Source organism: Lissotriton helveticus, chromosome 10 (genome assembly GCF_964261635.1).
Source record: "Lissotriton helveticus chromosome 10, aLisHel1.1, whole genome shotgun sequence".
In the NCBI taxonomy this organism is placed as follows: domain Eukaryota; kingdom Metazoa; phylum Chordata; class Amphibia; order Caudata; family Salamandridae; genus Lissotriton; species Lissotriton helveticus.
In genome coordinates this window covers 128,892,630-128,909,725 of record NC_136071.1, presented here as the reverse complement: position 1 = coordinate 128,909,725, position 17,096 = coordinate 128,892,630, and the positions used below count along the sequence as shown (strand labels likewise).

Sequence of the window (17,096 nt, the reverse complement as noted above, 5' to 3'; positions counted from 1 at the left end):
AGCTGCTAACATGCAGCTCCTTCTCTTGTTTGCTCAAAGCGGAGCACAGTTTGCTATGGCTTGGTGGGAGCAGTAAATCTCCTGCCAAGCCGTAGCAAACAGCTATGTCCCGGTGGTAGGACCACAGGACGTAGCGGGAGCCAGCCCTGAGGGGCGGGGGGCTAGCGGTCCCTGTGGCCATCTATGTCTCCCTCCTTGCTTCAATTTTGCACTGGAGAGGTGGTGGTCTCCAGGGCTGCGGGGGCCATGTGGCCGCACTCAATTTAAGAAAATCCCCTGTGAGGTGGAGGTCCCCGGGTCTACGGGGTGGTCCGCACGTCCCTGCATTTTCTGTAATTAAAGCCCTGGGGAGGTGGCGGCCCCTGGGGTTGCGGGGGTGGTCAGCCCAGCCCCCGCAATATTTTAACAGTAAGCCCAGGGAGGTGGCAGTCCCCGGGGCTGGGGGAGGTCCAAGAGGATCCCACCATCTAAAAACAAATAAGCCTCAAGGAGGTGGTGGTACCCAGAACAGCAGGGGAGGCCGTATGGGCCTCCCCGCATTCATTCATAAACAAGCTCAACAGAGATGCTGGTCTTCGGGGCATAATAAGCCCCAGGAGGGGGGGCTGTGCGTCCCCTCCTTTATTTTGCATAATGCCCCCGGGACCTGGTTCACTCGGTGGACGATAATTAACTAAGCACAAGAGACCGCGCTTCGTTTTTAAAAAAAATAATTCTGCGGGATTCGCGGATCCAGCATGACTCCTGCTGAAAATGTTCTAAAAAAAGCTTTTTTGGGCCTGCTGGGTTAGGATGTCCAGAATTAGAATGCTTTTTATAGGAGTCATTTGTGCTCAGGGCTTGATAGGTGTCATCAAATGAGATATGCACCTAGTGAGGACAACAGAAATTATTTGATTTCACAGCCCCTGCATTTTCTGGGGAATTATGGATTTCCAAATTCATCGCTTACCACTCATCTGCTCCGAAGCTTTCACATTTCAAAAAAAGTAATTTCTTCTACCTCAAATAAATAAAAAATCACTAACGCACTGTAGAGGTAAAAAAGTTTCTTACGAAGTTAACTGGCCATGTTTCACGAGCTGATTGCTTCATGCAGGCTTTAAAGAGGTGACCATTTTCCCCAAATGGTGTTAATAACACCAATTCATGGACTCAGGAACGGTTTTATGTACAACTTAAAAAAAACATGCGTACAGGGATAAATGTAATTCAAGCAGGATAAAATAAGGGATTATCTATTTGTCAGAAAAATCTGCTGTTTCACTATTCATGCAAATTTATGTTTACATTGTTCTCCTCACAAACCAGCAGTAACTACAAGAAAGTACTTTAAGTTTAAGAATTGCAAATGTTTTATATATATTTTAAAAGTCTGCTATTTTACTCTTAAATAGCTTCATACTGACACACTTACCGAACAGATTTAAAAGGTAAAATACACTTCTGCTAGGTTGTGTGTGTTCTACATGAATATGTGTGTTGTGAGATCAAAGATCTCCCTGAAACTAAGCTACATTCAGGAGGTAGATTTCAGAAGGTACTTTGGATGCCAAAAATAAAAGTGGTGCACATTTTATTACAAGAAGTGCATCAAACCTGTCGAACGCCAGTCGAGCCAGGAGAGCCGGTAGTCTGTTACTAAGCTGGGGCCCAATTCAAAACCCCCTGCATTACCCACAAAGCTATGCACTCCTACTCACCCTCCTATTTAAGTGAGAAACTAAAAATCTCTGGGGCAAACGGGGGTTCCAGAAATGCCAATCCCTGCTCCTGGAACACCCCCCTTCCCCATCTTCAGTCGAAGACTGTACATGAGCCAGTCATTCTCTGGTAGTGCCACAAGAATCTGGAACTCCTTACCTCCCTCCCTTCACCTAACAACCTGCATAGTCACCTTCAAAAAGGTCATCAAGCTCCTCCTATTTGACAAACACCTGGGTTATTTACCCAAAATAATACTTGAGGACTCTATCCAGGAGACAAACTACCTTCATTGTGTGTCCCCTCTATCTTAATCAATGCTTGAACCGTCTGCATTGTGCCTGGTCGCAGCAATGTAGTCAATATGACTGAATGTAATTATTGTAACTGTAACTTGCTGTACCCTTGTATCATGCTACTGCTGTAAAGCACTTTGATGCCTTTGGGCCATGTCCGCGCTATATAAAATAGCAAAAAACAAAAGCTGAGACCACAGAAGTGACTGGGGAGCTAGTGCTGTGCCCTGGAAGCCTAATCTAGTGGAGGTCCAACCCCGCCCTGCTCCTCCATTCCCAGACCGCTCTCCCTCCTGCGCGACACTGCCAGGATGAAGGTTACAGGTGAGTTCTGGGATGGGGCGGTCAGGGAAGGAGAGGCGGGATGCGGCAGAGAAGAAACAGGGGGGAGAATAGGAACCTACTGGTGGCAGATGGTCTGCGTGCGGATTGCGATCCAGCCTGCAGAACACCACAGATGGGGCCATATGTAGGTAATTTGTGTTTTGCGATTCTCAAATTGCGATTTTTGGGGAATCGCAATTAGAGAATCGCAAAATGAAATGTAGGTAGGATTAGCAAATTTTTTTGCAAATCCCAATTATTCCTTATTTGCGAATCGCAAAATGAGATTCGCAAATAAGGAATACCTTCTCATTCATTCCTATGGGCTAGAAGGCCCAAAGGAATGAATTAGAAGACATTCTCAATTTGCGATTCTCAATTAAAGAATCACAAATTGAGAATGCAATTTCAGGGTTGCAAGGGTGTCAATAGGACACCCTTTTGCACCCCTGAAATTAGCATGTGTGTGTGCACATGTGGCCCACATACATGCCCTAGGGGCATGTATGTGACCCACATGGAACTTTGAAAAATGCCAAAAAGTGCATTTTCCATAGAAATCGCAAATTACCACCAACCTGAAGTTGGTGGTATTTTGCGATTCTTTAAGCCAAAATTCGCACTACTTGGGTGCTTCCTACATTGCATTTAAGGAATCGCAATTTGCGATTCCTTAAATGCAATTGCAAAATAAGGAATCGCTAATTTTGAGATTCCTTATTTTGCATGTGGGTTTTTGTGTGCTACATTGCACACTGCCCTAATTGCGATCGCAAATGCTGAAATTCTGCGAATTTCAGCATTTGCGAGCGCAATTAGGCTTCCTACATATGGCCCTAGGTTCCCGAATTAAACAAGCCTAGGTACCGCACAGCCTTAACTTCTAACACGAATAAAAAGCTACAACCACGTGAGGGGAAAAATTGAAAAAGAAGGGAAAAAAATGTCTTTCAAAACAGCATAAAGTTCATCGGACAATGCTCAATTATCATTAGCAATCAACAAGCATAGCACCTGTATTGCCAAGAAGGATACAAAGGACACTACTATATACAAACAGTATATAAAATCCTCACAAAACTTTCCTGCTTAGCTCCAAGGTAACACCTCTACACAGAATAATAGTTTGTCCGGACAATCAACAGGAAAAGTTTAAATGCACATAATTTTTCTCTTTTTTTATGGAGTGTGGGCAGGCATCCCCGGCAGCACAGCTTGTGGCTAGCAGCCTCGTCATCAATATTGGCACCCTAGAAACCCACTGTCAATGACACAGCAAGTTCTTTCATTGTGCCCATTAATACACCCACACATTAGACCTTTGGAGCACTTCTTAAGGCATCCACCTCAATTTCACAGCTCACACAATTGGGCATGCACTCATTCATAATTCCTGCGCCTACTTCACAATGCGTGCAAACAACTCAGGGGTTACCAGACACAGACAGGTAATTTCTAAGAAGAAACTCAAAGTAACTTCAATAAGAACTCACACCAGGACCACCACACATATAAGAGATCTCATAACTTGTATATAACTAAATAAGAGCTCTCTGGTCCAGATGCCACTACTAACAAAGCAAGTCACCATCTTGACGCAAATCAAACTTGGTGACCCAGCAATCAATGTTGATCAAATCGAGGTACAGGACAAAATAGGAAAAACTGAAATAAATCCTCTTTCGACTCCACAGCAAAAGGCATCGCCTATGATCACTTCACTAGTTCTGAAAAGGGTTCGACAATCCTATAATAACAATCTCTCTCTAAAATCAAAGGACAACGACACAGGTTGCTTTCTCGAACAAACAGAGCACCAGCCACCACCTTCCCCTGAAGAAAATTCCACGCCATTTGGAAAAGATTGTTCTCCACCTTAGACTCAACAGTTAAATAGAGTCAAATAGAATTGACATCAAGATAGCCTTATTGAAATCTCGTGTACAACGCATCAGCTATTGACACTAGTTAAAAAATCAAATTAAACATTTATTTATTATTTATTTATTCAATTTATAGAGCGCACTATCACCCTGCAGGCATCCTGGCGCTAAGCAACTCAAAGGCAGAAGTGAATCAAGGACAAGAACCGGCCAGCTAGTTCTTGGGGAACAGCCAGGTTTTTACACATCTCCGGAAGGGAAGAAGTTCCCTGATTTGCCTGATCTCCCAGGGAAGTCTGTTCCACAGACTTGGTGCTGCCACTCCGAAAGATCTACCCCCTGACCCGACCTTCCTAAATCTAGGTACCTTCACCAGTCTAGCCGATGACGAGCGGGGCAGTCTTGAAGGGGTGCACCAGTCACATTTTTTAGGCAAGAGCACAGGTCCTGTCCCATGAAGGGCTTTAAAAAACATCATGGGACTAATATCCCGCACAACGCTTGGATCGAATACACATCGCAATGCCACCCTTTCCTGGAGAATCGCTGTTCCAACAGGAAGGCCACACCAGGTTTCAAGTCAAGGCTCTTTTTCCCAAACAGTGGTATGCCCGCCCAAACAAGTATGAGAAATCCTCATGAAAAGCAGAACTGATGGAGTACCAGGCTCAAATGGCCTACCAGCCACTTTAAGTATGACAAACCGTTCTGGATTCCAACTCTCCATACCCTAGTCCAGAGGTCTTCAAACTTTTGAAGGTTGAGCCCCCCCCAGCTAAATTTCTTTAAATGTAGCCCCCCCCCCCCCACCACCGGACAGAAATTTCTGGAATCTGGTACACTACTTAATCGACCGCCACCCACATATCCCGGGCCATATCCAGCAAATAATGTTCAAAACAATGAGTGTTTCCTCCTCCATGAATTCCCTCACTACCACTCACCAACAATGCACCTCATCTGTCTATAGCACCTTTCTGGCAAACATATAATTTTTTTTATAGTGCTACTCATAGTTTCATCATACTCAGGTGCATATGTACAAGCCCCTATAGACACCACACTGTCACTTTTTACGACATTGTGGTGAAGATAGGGTCATTGCCGTATTTACAAGGCAGAGTTAAGCCACTTAACTTGGCTTAACGCTGCCTTGTAAATAAGGCCCCCTTTCATGCTATGCTTAGCGTGAAAGGGTGGGCAGTGGGTGTTGCAGTGGGCGTTCCACTGCAACAGGCACTGATTTTGATGTTCTGCTCTATTTACAAGGGCAGCATAAAAGTGAGGCAGCGTTAAAATTAATAACAGGGAAAACCTGGTCTTAAGCTGGCGAAACTAGGGGAAATGCATTATTTCTCTTCATTTTTGCTTCATCCATTTGTGCTGCCTTGTGCAGCACACATGGAAAAAACTAAATGCCTTGTATTTGTAATGTTTAAAAAAAATCCATTTTGTGATTTCTGTGTGTGCTGCATTAAGCAGCACACATGGAAGTGGGACAAATGGCATTTAAAGATTGTTTATGTACAGGAAGGTCCCCCTCTTGTACATAAACAATCTTTTCCCTGCACCCAGACACCCTTGCACTATGGTGCAATGGTGTCTGCGTTGGCGCTACACTGCTAAGTGTAGCGCCAGCGCAGGGGAAACGCAAGGCTGCACCATATTGTTGTAAATATGATGCAGCCTTCTTTTTCTGAAGTGGCGGAGAGAGGCCTTAACCCATGACTGCTAACGCCTCACTCCGCAACTTCCTTGAACATATGCCCCTCAGTTCTTTGATCTGCATGGTACACCTTCTTTGAAGCAGGCACATTAACCCTCTTTGCTGTGAGGGTGGCAGGAGTGCTCATGTGAATGCACAGTGAGGTATGCGACAGTGTGAGAGTAGGGTAAGTGGAGTGACTGCAGGGTGAGCGAGGTGACCATATAAATTTGGGTGTGCATGTTAGTGCAGAGTGGGACTAATGAATGCATGGTTAGTGATGGGCTTGTTTAAGTGAGATTGCAGATTGAGCAGTGAGGGGGACAGGTGAGTGAAGTGTCACATGAGTTCAGGGTTGGTAGTGTGCTTTTGAGGCTGCAGGTTGAGGTTCACGGAAAACCGCGCAAGTGCATTGTGAGAGCAGAGTGATCACGGAGTGCAGGGTGAATGGTGTGAGTGCATGGGGGTCAGTGTGAGGGAATTGTGATCGCTGTGAGTGCAGGGTGAGCATGAAAGTGAAGGGTGAGAATGAGCAGCAAGTTGTCTGAATGCAGGGTGCATTCCCGGACACTTGCAGTAACTCAGCACGCTATTGAAGGCAGCACAGGGTTTCAGATATGTTAAACTATTGCTATTGCAATTATGGCATTAACCAGGGATCAAGGGTGGAGGAAATAAATACTGGGCTGATCTTGCAACAAAATTCCAGTTTTATGATAAGGGTTGCCAGTTAATTAATTTGATGTCCCACGTGGTACAAAAAAAAGCAGTCACCTAAAGTTCTATTTTCAGCACTTATCTGTGCATACTCTGAACAGCAAATATAAATAGAAAGCACTTTAAATTGTGTTTTAGGGCTGCTTGAATGATATGACTGATAATAAAAGGGAATAAAGACAGAAAAGTCACATCATAAATGAATACATACTTCTTTATAACTCATATTTAGTGTCAAGAGAAGCAATTTGCAGGCTGTTTAAACACCTGACTGGGATTTGTCTTTTGTTAATTTAAAACCCTTTTAGCCCTGTGATCATTGTGCTCATGATGGTGTAATTTAAAAAGCAACATTGTCGCCTTTTTGGGAAGAGTTGTCCCTCCCTGGACGGGGTTAAGGGGCACATGCATCATTGATAGCTTTTGCGATTCTTAATTTGCGAAAATTACCGAATCGCAAATTAAGAATTGCAAAATGCTATGCATCATTTTTTTCACTATTTATTTGCGATTCGGTAAAAATCGCAATTTTTACCGATTCTCAAATAAATAGCGAATTCCAAAGTGCATTTTCGCAATTCCCATTGATTCCTATGGGCCGAAGGGCCCATAGGAGTCAATGGGAAGGCATTTAAGAATTCGCAATGTGTTGATGCATTCCACGGGTGCAGGGGGGGGTCCAAAGGACCCCCCCTGCACCCCTGAAATGTATTTGAAAGTGCATGTTTCACACACACATGTCCTAAGGACATGTGTGTCTGTAACATGACACTTTCAAAAATGCATTTTTTAGGTTTTTTAAAAATGTTCGCAAATTAACACGAGGGTCAACCTCGTGTTAATTTGCACTTCCAAATTCCAAATTCGCAATTTTAAAAAAAATGATGCATTACATTTAAGGAATCGCACAAATGCGATTCCTTAAATGCATTCGCTTTTTTTGGAAATGCAAAAAAATGCGAATTGTGCAACAAAGTTTGATGCATCCCAAAAATGGTTTTTGCATTCGCAAACGGCCGATTTTTCCGATTCGCACCGTTTGCGAATGCAAAAACCAATGATGCATGTGCCCCTATATTCCGAGAGCTGAAATGCTTCAGCTGCAATGGGAGGCAGGAAGCCTTCCCTGCTAAAACTGAAAGCAAGTAACAGACATTCATTTCATCTGCAGTGTGAGGCAAGGAGTCTCCTCTGCTATGAAATCGTTGCTTTCAGTTTTAGCAAAGGGGGCTCCTTGCCTCCCACTGCAGCTAAAGCATTTCAGCTGTAGGAATTAACCAGGATAGCCCCCCTCCCACCCCCAAACCCCGTGTGTGGCAGCCTGATGAGACAGCTTCCGAGTGCGCACACATCCCAACCCACCCGAGTATTTCACAGGTCTTTAAAAAACCTTTTTCTTGTTAATGAGGCTTTGATGGCTTTCACCCCTTCTTAGGGCCCCTGCAGCTCTACTCTGCTGTTTGTTAGAATCAGTAGAGGACAAAGGTGAGATTTCAGTGTGGAGTGCGTTCCCCCCCCTGAGACGCTGTCGCGCCCCCCCAGGGGGGCGTGCCCCACAGATTGAAGAACTTTGCCCTAGTCCCACTCTGCCTTACAACTATAGCGATTCCAGACTCATTGCGTGGTTTGATATCACAACCAAATTATAAGAAAGGCCTCAGTTCGGACCCAAGATGCCATAGGCTCATAGCACTCTTTGGTGTTGAATCCAAAAGAATTGCTGGTCTGCTGTTGAAAGATCTTGAAGCCTGAGCCAGCAAATTAAATCGAATTCCCTTAAATGAATCAGGTTTTTGTGCCTCAGCGAGCAGTACCTACAATCTTGGCACACTCACCATGCTGATTGACAAAAGAAAAGCCAGGAAAATAATTTTATATACATGCTTTATTGATTTTAGAGTAGCTTTTGGCCAAAATAATAAAGAACATAAATTCACCCCAAAAAAATATCCTGCTGGAAAATCCCAGAACATCTACCTTGAGCCATCTAACTCATTCACCTAGGTGAGGGCTAAGTTAGCAGCAAATCAATTTCTCACTTCTACACAGCAGCTGACTTGAAGCAAAGATGTGTGTTAGCACCCCTGCTATTCAACTGGTACATCACCGACTTCTTCTATATGCTGACTACGTTTTCCTATTACATCATACAGGTGCCGGCCTACAGAAGCTTTTAAATGTCCTGCCACTTTATTGCCCGGCAAAGAAATTGTCTATCAACTATGGTAACACCAAAATAGTGGTCTACAACAGATGGATCTGCAAATTAGAAACATGGCACCTTGAGAAGAAATCCATAGAAAAGCTATCCCACTACAATTATCTCGGAATATGGCTTGAAGCAGGAGAAGCAGAAGAAGCCTTTCGACAAGTGCAAGTCTCTTTAAGACCAAATGCTGCATCACTATGCTACGCCTTCAATAGCTCATTAAAATCTACAAAATAATCCCTCTCTACTACCTGTACTCAGAGTTGTAAAGGCCAGACCAACATCAACAATGATATATGAACTTGAAACCTTTCCAGGAAGGCTCGGCAAAGCCTACTACTCTATGCAGTGTGACATCTACTGACATCTTTTAAACTTTGTAAGCACACCTCTCATGGCCAAATGCTAATGTACTTTGGCCTAACAGATCAACAACTGGCCCTGACAGCGAGCATCCTGAAGTGCACTTACAAACTAAAGACTGACGAAGAATCTTCCTTAAAAGCACACCTTTGGTGAGAGATGAATTCAGAAGCTAGCTCCCTCCAAAACCTACGACCACTTCATTTACCAACACCACTGGAGGTGCTAATTGCGTATGATCTTTGCAAAGCCACCTCATCATAATTTCTTGTCTTTAAAATGGAGATAAATAAAAACACGAACAACAATCCTTCCAAAGGAAAAGTCATCTTGGCTAGTCATAAATACTTACAAGCAATGTCCTCCAAAAAAATATCAAGCAGGACCTTATTTGACATACTATAATCGGAAATTAATGCAACTTCGATTAGGCTACGTTGGCAGAACCAGAAAATGGCTATGCACATTTTTTAATCAGCATCAAATCAAACTTCTTGCCATTCACTAACCTTTAGTTTTAAAGCAGACCACCCTCAGTTTGTGACTGGATTAATGACTTGGTTACTTACAGGTATTCTTCATTACTCCTAGTCATAGTCTTCCTCGTCACAGCCCTGTATCCCTCCCTCCTGCCCTTGGAAGTTGGGGGACAAACAAAAGTGAAAATGGTCCATTCTAGTCACTGCACAAGTTGTTGGGTCTTCTTTGCTTTTTCTCATTTTATTTCTTTTTTGTTGGTTTGTATTTATGATCTGTTGGGTATTACAGGATGTGGTTTAGATTTGCCCCACCCTTATAGGTCAGGTGACAGGTACTTCCTGTCAGAGTTCCATGTTGGGTGGGGATTTTTTTCTATAGGTAAATGCTGTGCCCCGAACACATAGGGCCTGATGCACAAAGGTAAACTTATATGTTTGGCCTCAACTTAGATCAAACGCATACGTTTATGACTTTGGGAATTCAAAATGGGCATTTATGAGTACCATCTTTATATCCACACTCTGTGCAGAGATCCAGCCCAAGTGTGTATATAAAGATAGTACTCATAAATGCCCTTTGTGAATTCCCAAAGTCGTAAACTTAGACATTTGGTCTAACCAGGGCCGGACTGAGAACCAAAAGCGGCCCTGGCAAGGTGCTCGGCCGCCTCCCCTTCGCCACGGGGGGGTTGGGGGTACTGCCGAGCTCTTTGCCAGGGCCGGTTTTCGGACGATTTTGTTACAGGGCCGATTTTGCAGCTATGCTGCAAAAACAGCCCTGTAACAAAAACGGCCCCCAGGAGCCCAGAACCGGCCCCCACCCGTGCGGCACACCGGGGGATTGCCTGGTGCCTGCTAAGGCCAGTCCGGGCCTGTGTCTAACTTTAGACCAAACGTCTAAGTTTACCTTTGTAAATGCAGCCCTTAGTGCTCAAAGGTGACTGTGACGAGGAAGACGGAGGAGGAAGCTAATGAGACTAGCGCTGGGAGGTTTACACCCATGTTAGATTATTTTGTTCTTTTAACTAAGTCAGATTAATACTTTAAGGGCCAGATGTAGGTAATCCCCGATTACCGATTCTTAAATACCGAATCATACCGATTCGGTATTTAAGAACTGGCAATCGGGATGTAGGTATATTTACAGAATTAATTAACGAATCGGTATGATTCGGTAATTAATGAATCTGTATTTACCGAGTCTGTTACTGCCATTGTTTCCTATGGGCCTTGAGGCCCATAGGAATCAACGTCAATTACCGAATCGGTAAATACCGATTCGGTAATTGGGGGAAATATTGAAGGGTGGCAGGGTGTCACTTTGACACCCTGTTGCACCCCTCAATTGTGCATGGGTGCACATGTTGCTGACATACATGCCCTTAGGGCATGTATGTCTGCAACATGGCACTGTTTAAAAAGCAAAAAAAATGCTTTTTAAATGGTTTTCTTAATTTACCACCAACTACTAGTTGGTGGTAAATTAAGAATTCTTCAACCCTTGTAGCACTGAAAACAGTGCTACCTACATCTGAAATTACAGAATCAGTAATTTTACCAATTCGGTATTTTACCGAATCGGTAAAATTACAGAATCGGTAAAATTACCGATTCTGTAATTTTACATGCCCCTACATACCAATGTCCAATTACCGGTCGGAAACGGCCGAAAATCGGTATTTTCGCCCGTTTCCGACCGGTATTTGGACACCTACATCTGGCCCTAAGTCTTACCTGGATATGTTTCATAGTTTTTTTTTACCAAGATCTTATTGCACCTCAACAGAAGTTTATAACCAAACACAATAAACCTACCCCTAGAAATTCTTAACCCAGATTTCCAAACTCAGGACAAATTATACTGTACAATGCACTTTGTGAACTGACTGTGACTTTGAGACTCTGCTGACTATTTTAAATGTATGATTTTATGGTTTTTATTATCTGAAATAAAATGAATTTGTAGTCAAGCAGAGATGTATCAATTCATGGAATTCCGCTCGGCCTGATTCAAAGCGGGCCGGTTTTTCGGCACAGGTTTTTTAAGGATGTGGGAGAACCAGGCCAGATCTTACAGGCTAATTCTTCCAACCATAGACAGAGTGACTGTAAGAAGGGGTGAAAACACAACAAAAGCCCAATTTACAAGTAAATGGTCTTTTAAAGACCTGTTAAGTACTCGGGTGCGGCTGCAATTAGATGCTCGCCAGCCCGCAAAGCTATGTCAGCCCAGGCTGACACACACGTCGGGGGGGGCTGAAGCCCCGTGAGCCCAATGGGTGTTGCGCGCCTGAGTGTAGTAATTCCGCACGTACAATCGCATGAGACTTTGGATACAGCAGCAGCCAAGTCTCATTCTTGTTGTTTCTTTCTGACACTGGGGCTTAACACTCCCCACTGCCATTAGACACCTTCCTTGTGCCTCCTCCACTCCCACCAACTCATCTTCTTCTCCCCCCAACTTCACCAAGCAGTTCCTACAAACATTGCCCACCTGCTCAGGCCTTAAACCCAATGGAGCTGGTAAATCTCCCCAAAACTGGGAAAATCGGACCGTCACAGTAACTCTCTTTTCCACCAGGTTTGACTTTTAATTGCACAGTGCTTGGGGTGAATTTATCGCAAAGTAACAATAAAATCGCATGTAATGTTGCCAGGCCCCCAATACCATCAACGCGAAATGAGGGGCTAGACAGAGTACTCCAGAGTTAATTTATTGAAAACAAAGGACACTTACAATTTGGAGCCTTATTTAGATGATGTACAACCAGCCTTAGCAAGGAAGCTTTATCTACAGTTCAGGCACAGCTCCCTCCCTCTGCATGCATTTTTTAATAAATGGACTGGCAGTTCTGTTCTGGGGTGCCCAGCATGCAGTAGGGAAGAGGAGACTGAACTCCACGTATTTATTTTGGATGTATGACATTACAACGTTTTTACATCGCAGTTTTTACAACGCATACCATTACAACGCATAGCGCTTTGGGGTGCTGAATAGTGAATAGTTTAATTTACTATTCCAACTCCAGTCCCCGTGGACACTAGGGAAGGTGTTGGATAGTAAATTAAATCGATTCCCTATCCTAGAGCGCCCCCCAGCGCAATGCGTTGTAATTGTTTGCGTTGTAAAAGTTGCGATGTAAAAGCACTGCGTGGTTAAAGTTGCGTTGTAAAGGATGTTTCCCATTTATTTTTGTAGTCCTGGATACAAAAAAATTAGACAGATGGTTGGTACAATTTTGGAGGAACCTAGGTACAAGGCGTTGTGAAGAAGCATTGAGGTTTCTGAAATATAATACTCAAATGCCAATTGTTTATGCTGTAGCTCGTTTTTTAACTTCTATGTGGTGGGCACGTAAGGCTCTTTTAGGAACCAGTAATGGACTTAACGTTGATTGACCTTTTTATCTGATCTTGTATCAATTTTATCGAGCTTTATTGAGTTTTAGTTTTTAAATCTGTTTTTATATAGTGTATGTTTATTGCAATGCTCTTTTATGGTCAATGGACCGAAATCAAGAAAGATTGGATTGGAGCTCTCCAAAGTCAGTCCTGGAGGGCCAGACCCATGCCAGATTTTTAAGATAAATACATTTATCTAAATGGTGATATACTAAAACTAAGGCATGGATCCGGCCCTCCAGGAATGACTTTGGAGAATCCAGGACTAGAAGGTAAATTAATGTGTTACTAATTTAGACAAAAGAGTGAGCTCTGATAAAGAAAGTTGTTTCTTATGCAAACTGCACTAGTGATCAATGTTCCCTCTAATTATTTTCCTCTGCGTGGGGCAGTATAAGGTCCCTGTGCGCTGCAGCCAAGGCTATGTGCGCCAAGAACCCAACCGCATGTGTGGGTGCAGCGCCAATAATTAGTGCAAATATCACTCAAACATTTGCACAATTAAGAGAAAAGACAGTTATTTCTACACATACAGCACCACATGAAGGGTCTTAAGGCAGGTTTGCAACATACAACAAACATTGGCTAGTGGCCTCTACGACAACGAAACTACAAAACTACTCTGCTGGTCTGGTTGCGCCAGACTGGCCCTCACTCCCCTGTAAAGGAGCAGCATCTCTGACCTTGCTGGGCCGAGTAAGAAGCGATCTTTGAGTCCTGCGTGGGTTGCCTTTGTCAAGGCCTGTTGACTCTGATCCGGAAGCCGACACCGCCGAGAGCGAGAGCCTTTGTGGGACAGTTCGCGTTCCACTCCTGGTCATCATCGATGCCCCCGAGTCCACATGGCAGCGGAGTCAAGCTTCTCAACAACCACCTGATTGTGCCCGACATCGCCTGGTTCCTTCCTGGTTCCATCCTGGTCACTGGCTAGTGACCCAGACTCTGTCCCCTCTGCTTTCAGGTACTCTACATCTTCGATCCACCCTTGGATCCAACCGGACTCTTCTCTCCTGGCCGCCTGCAGCATCTTCATCTCCAGGCTCCATAGAAATCCACGACAAAACCCGACACACTTTGGCACCTATGCACCCGCTTCCTGTGGGTGAGGTAACGATCAAACACCGGTGCTCCTGTAGTGGTTTACACCTCTAGTGTCCTAGTTTAAACTGGCAAAGTTCTAGTCCAGTCGGAAGACTTCCAAAACAGTAACATTGTAACTTTTACGCACCATTGACTTTGCATTGGTGCATGCGTGTGCTTTAAGCGCTGCACCCGAATCCCGCGGGCTACTCCCGTCCTAACTACTGTTAGTCCAGTGTAGTCCCAGCCATTCCCAAGGCCCTAGGCCTTACCATTGTTCGTGAAGTGGTTCTTATACCACCTATTTAGTATATGGTTTAAGTGGCCACCGGGCCTATCCATAACTGTGCAACTTTTGTATCTTTAACTGTGCTTTTATTTAAACGCTTGTGCCTCTGTCGTCATAAAGAGTACAGAGGATTATTCTAGTAATAAATACATATATTTTTATAATATATAACTTGTGAGGTGTCCTTTCATTTGGTATTAAAAGGATTGCATATGGTAAAACAGCTGGCTTCACATGCCCTCTTGAGTTAAGCCTAAGACCGCTTAGTCCATGCTACCACTAGGATAGCTTGTCTATAAGGTTGACTTACAACCACCACCATAAGGGTTGTTTGGACTGATACAAGGTGCTCACTAGAATAGTGAACATCATACATCAGGCCAACTTCTCACAGTGACATATTCATAATTTCAGTGTAATTATGGGTGACACTTTCTGGAGAGCAAATCAAGCAATGAGAAAGAGTGAAACACATATATATAAAAATAATTGCACTAATTTGAGCAACTAGAAACTATAAGAAGATCTTAAAACTGCTGGAAAGCGCCAGAAATGGAAGGGCACTAATCTAGTCAAAAGACATAGCTCACAACTAATCCTCATAAAATACAGTTTTTGAAATATGCATGGTTCGTGTTCTACATGAAACAAGTCCCGTCTCAGTTTGAAATGTAAATTAAGAAAAGCATGTCTCATTAACCGTGACTGGAATTGCTGGCCTAATGGGTTTAAGCGCATGTTGCGAAGAATAAGATGAACTTCAGAGTGCAGAACCTGTAGTGTAGACTGAGTGTGCATGAATGACGAGCGTTATTACAAGTAACACGGCTGTTCGTTATGTCGAACTGAGGAAATACAGAAACATGCCTTTGCTCCAAACTGTCTGCTTTGCGTGCAATGGACAGCAAGCATGTTTGGCATTGGGAAATCTTAATTACCCAAACTCAAACATCAGAAACACGTGCTTCACCTATTTTATAGCGGAAAACCATAACCCCTGAATACTTAGTATGCAGTGGGTATAGACTACTCAGTCTGTTACAGGTAAAGGAAATCCGACGGCGGGCCAGTAACTGTTTGACCACCGATTTCCACCTAGTTCAGAATGTTATTTAATAAATCGCTTCAAAACGAGTGTTGCTTAACAACAAATTGATTACTGATCAGTGAAAAACGGGTCCTGGAGGCCGAGCGTAACCGTACACAGTGCAATTACAGGGCTTTCCAGGTATTGACAGTACAGTCAGCTCAGCTCAGCCCAGCCGCTGTTATGCCTCAAAGCTAAAGGTTAATGGATTATTAATGTTTTATAAAAATCAACATCATGTTAGTAGTAGTCCTGAATTCTATCTGTGTGGCCGACGATTGTGGTCTGTTCTTCAGCATGGCACGGCGCCGGACGCATACCTCTGCAGCGATGATCCAAGCCACCGCTTGGATTATCACTGCCCTGGGACAGGAGGGCAGGGCGGGAGGGGTCGGGGAGCCTAGGGGAGCTGGGCACTTCCCCTGGGGGGGGGGGGGGGGGGCTAGAGGGGTGTTTAGTGTCACCAGAGTCCCATGCAAATAAAGACTGCACCCCACCACCTGCACGTGTGAAGTGCACTAAATGCGTTCAGTAACACATGCACGATGCACGTCACACGCCCGCCCATGTTGGAGGACACTTCAGCCACCCACTCTTCCTGTGCTCGCGCCCTGAAGCGGACTGCGTGGGCGTTTTACAAGTCCATAAATAAACTGGGAGGTGCCGGCACTTAATCACCACTTACTGCGGAGTGACCTCTCACCTGTCCTCCTTACACCCCTCCTATGAGGCAGCCCCTCTGCCGCCACCCGCTAAGAGGCAAGTCTGGAGCTGAGCTCTCGAGGGTCACGGGGATAATAGCCATGCACCCCTTGGGGAAACATTATGACACCCGCACACATCCAAGAAATGCAAATCCTTATTCGCTACGGTGACGTCGGTGTGGAAGGCGCCATACACGTGTGCTTTCACAATCACTAATGTATGTTAATTATTGTGATAGCACACGTTGTGCTTTTAGACTTGCTGCATGACTTTTTAAAAGACAGCCCAGAGGGGGGGCACATTGCCTGCTTTCCTTCAAGTATTCTTGTTAATCGCAGCGCCCATCATGCGTCAACACAGCGCTGCGATTAACATGAATACTCGTCTCTCCTGGTGTGTGCGCGCTTCAAAGGGACACTGCGCGCCCAGATTCACCTAGGTGGGGGCGCGCGCATGCGCGCAGGTTAAAGCGAACAGTGCTAGTGATTATTACAATCCACAAAGGAACATGCCATGCTTAGGAACATCCATGTTAACATATGTTGTCTGCATACATTTCAACTTGAACACTTTTCTGTTAACCAGGTCAAAGGCAAGGACAGCAAATAATCATTAGAATTTAACATAATATTTCCTCTGTATCGAGTTTTTTCCTACTAAACAGCTGTTTAGAAATCAGACAGCAAACAGGTACTTCATGTGCCTAGAAACGCATTTCCAATGTTTAGTAGCTACGTCTTTCAATACTTTGACTGCAAGTACACTCTAGTGGAAGAAAGCGGTTCATACACTGTCCTGGCTTAAACATACATGAGCACAAAGGACCAGTGGACTCTGAAATGGTCATAATACT

At 44.2% G+C, this 17,096-nt stretch overlaps 1 protein-coding gene across 1 annotated transcript in view; it reads right to left on the bottom strand.

Moving 5' to 3' along the window:
- Window positions 1–17,096, bottom strand: part of LOC144785087 (cytochrome P450 2K1-like) — a 104,764-nt gene that overhangs the window by 87,314 nt on the left and 354 nt on the right. The gene's annotated exons all lie outside the window — the stretch shown is intronic.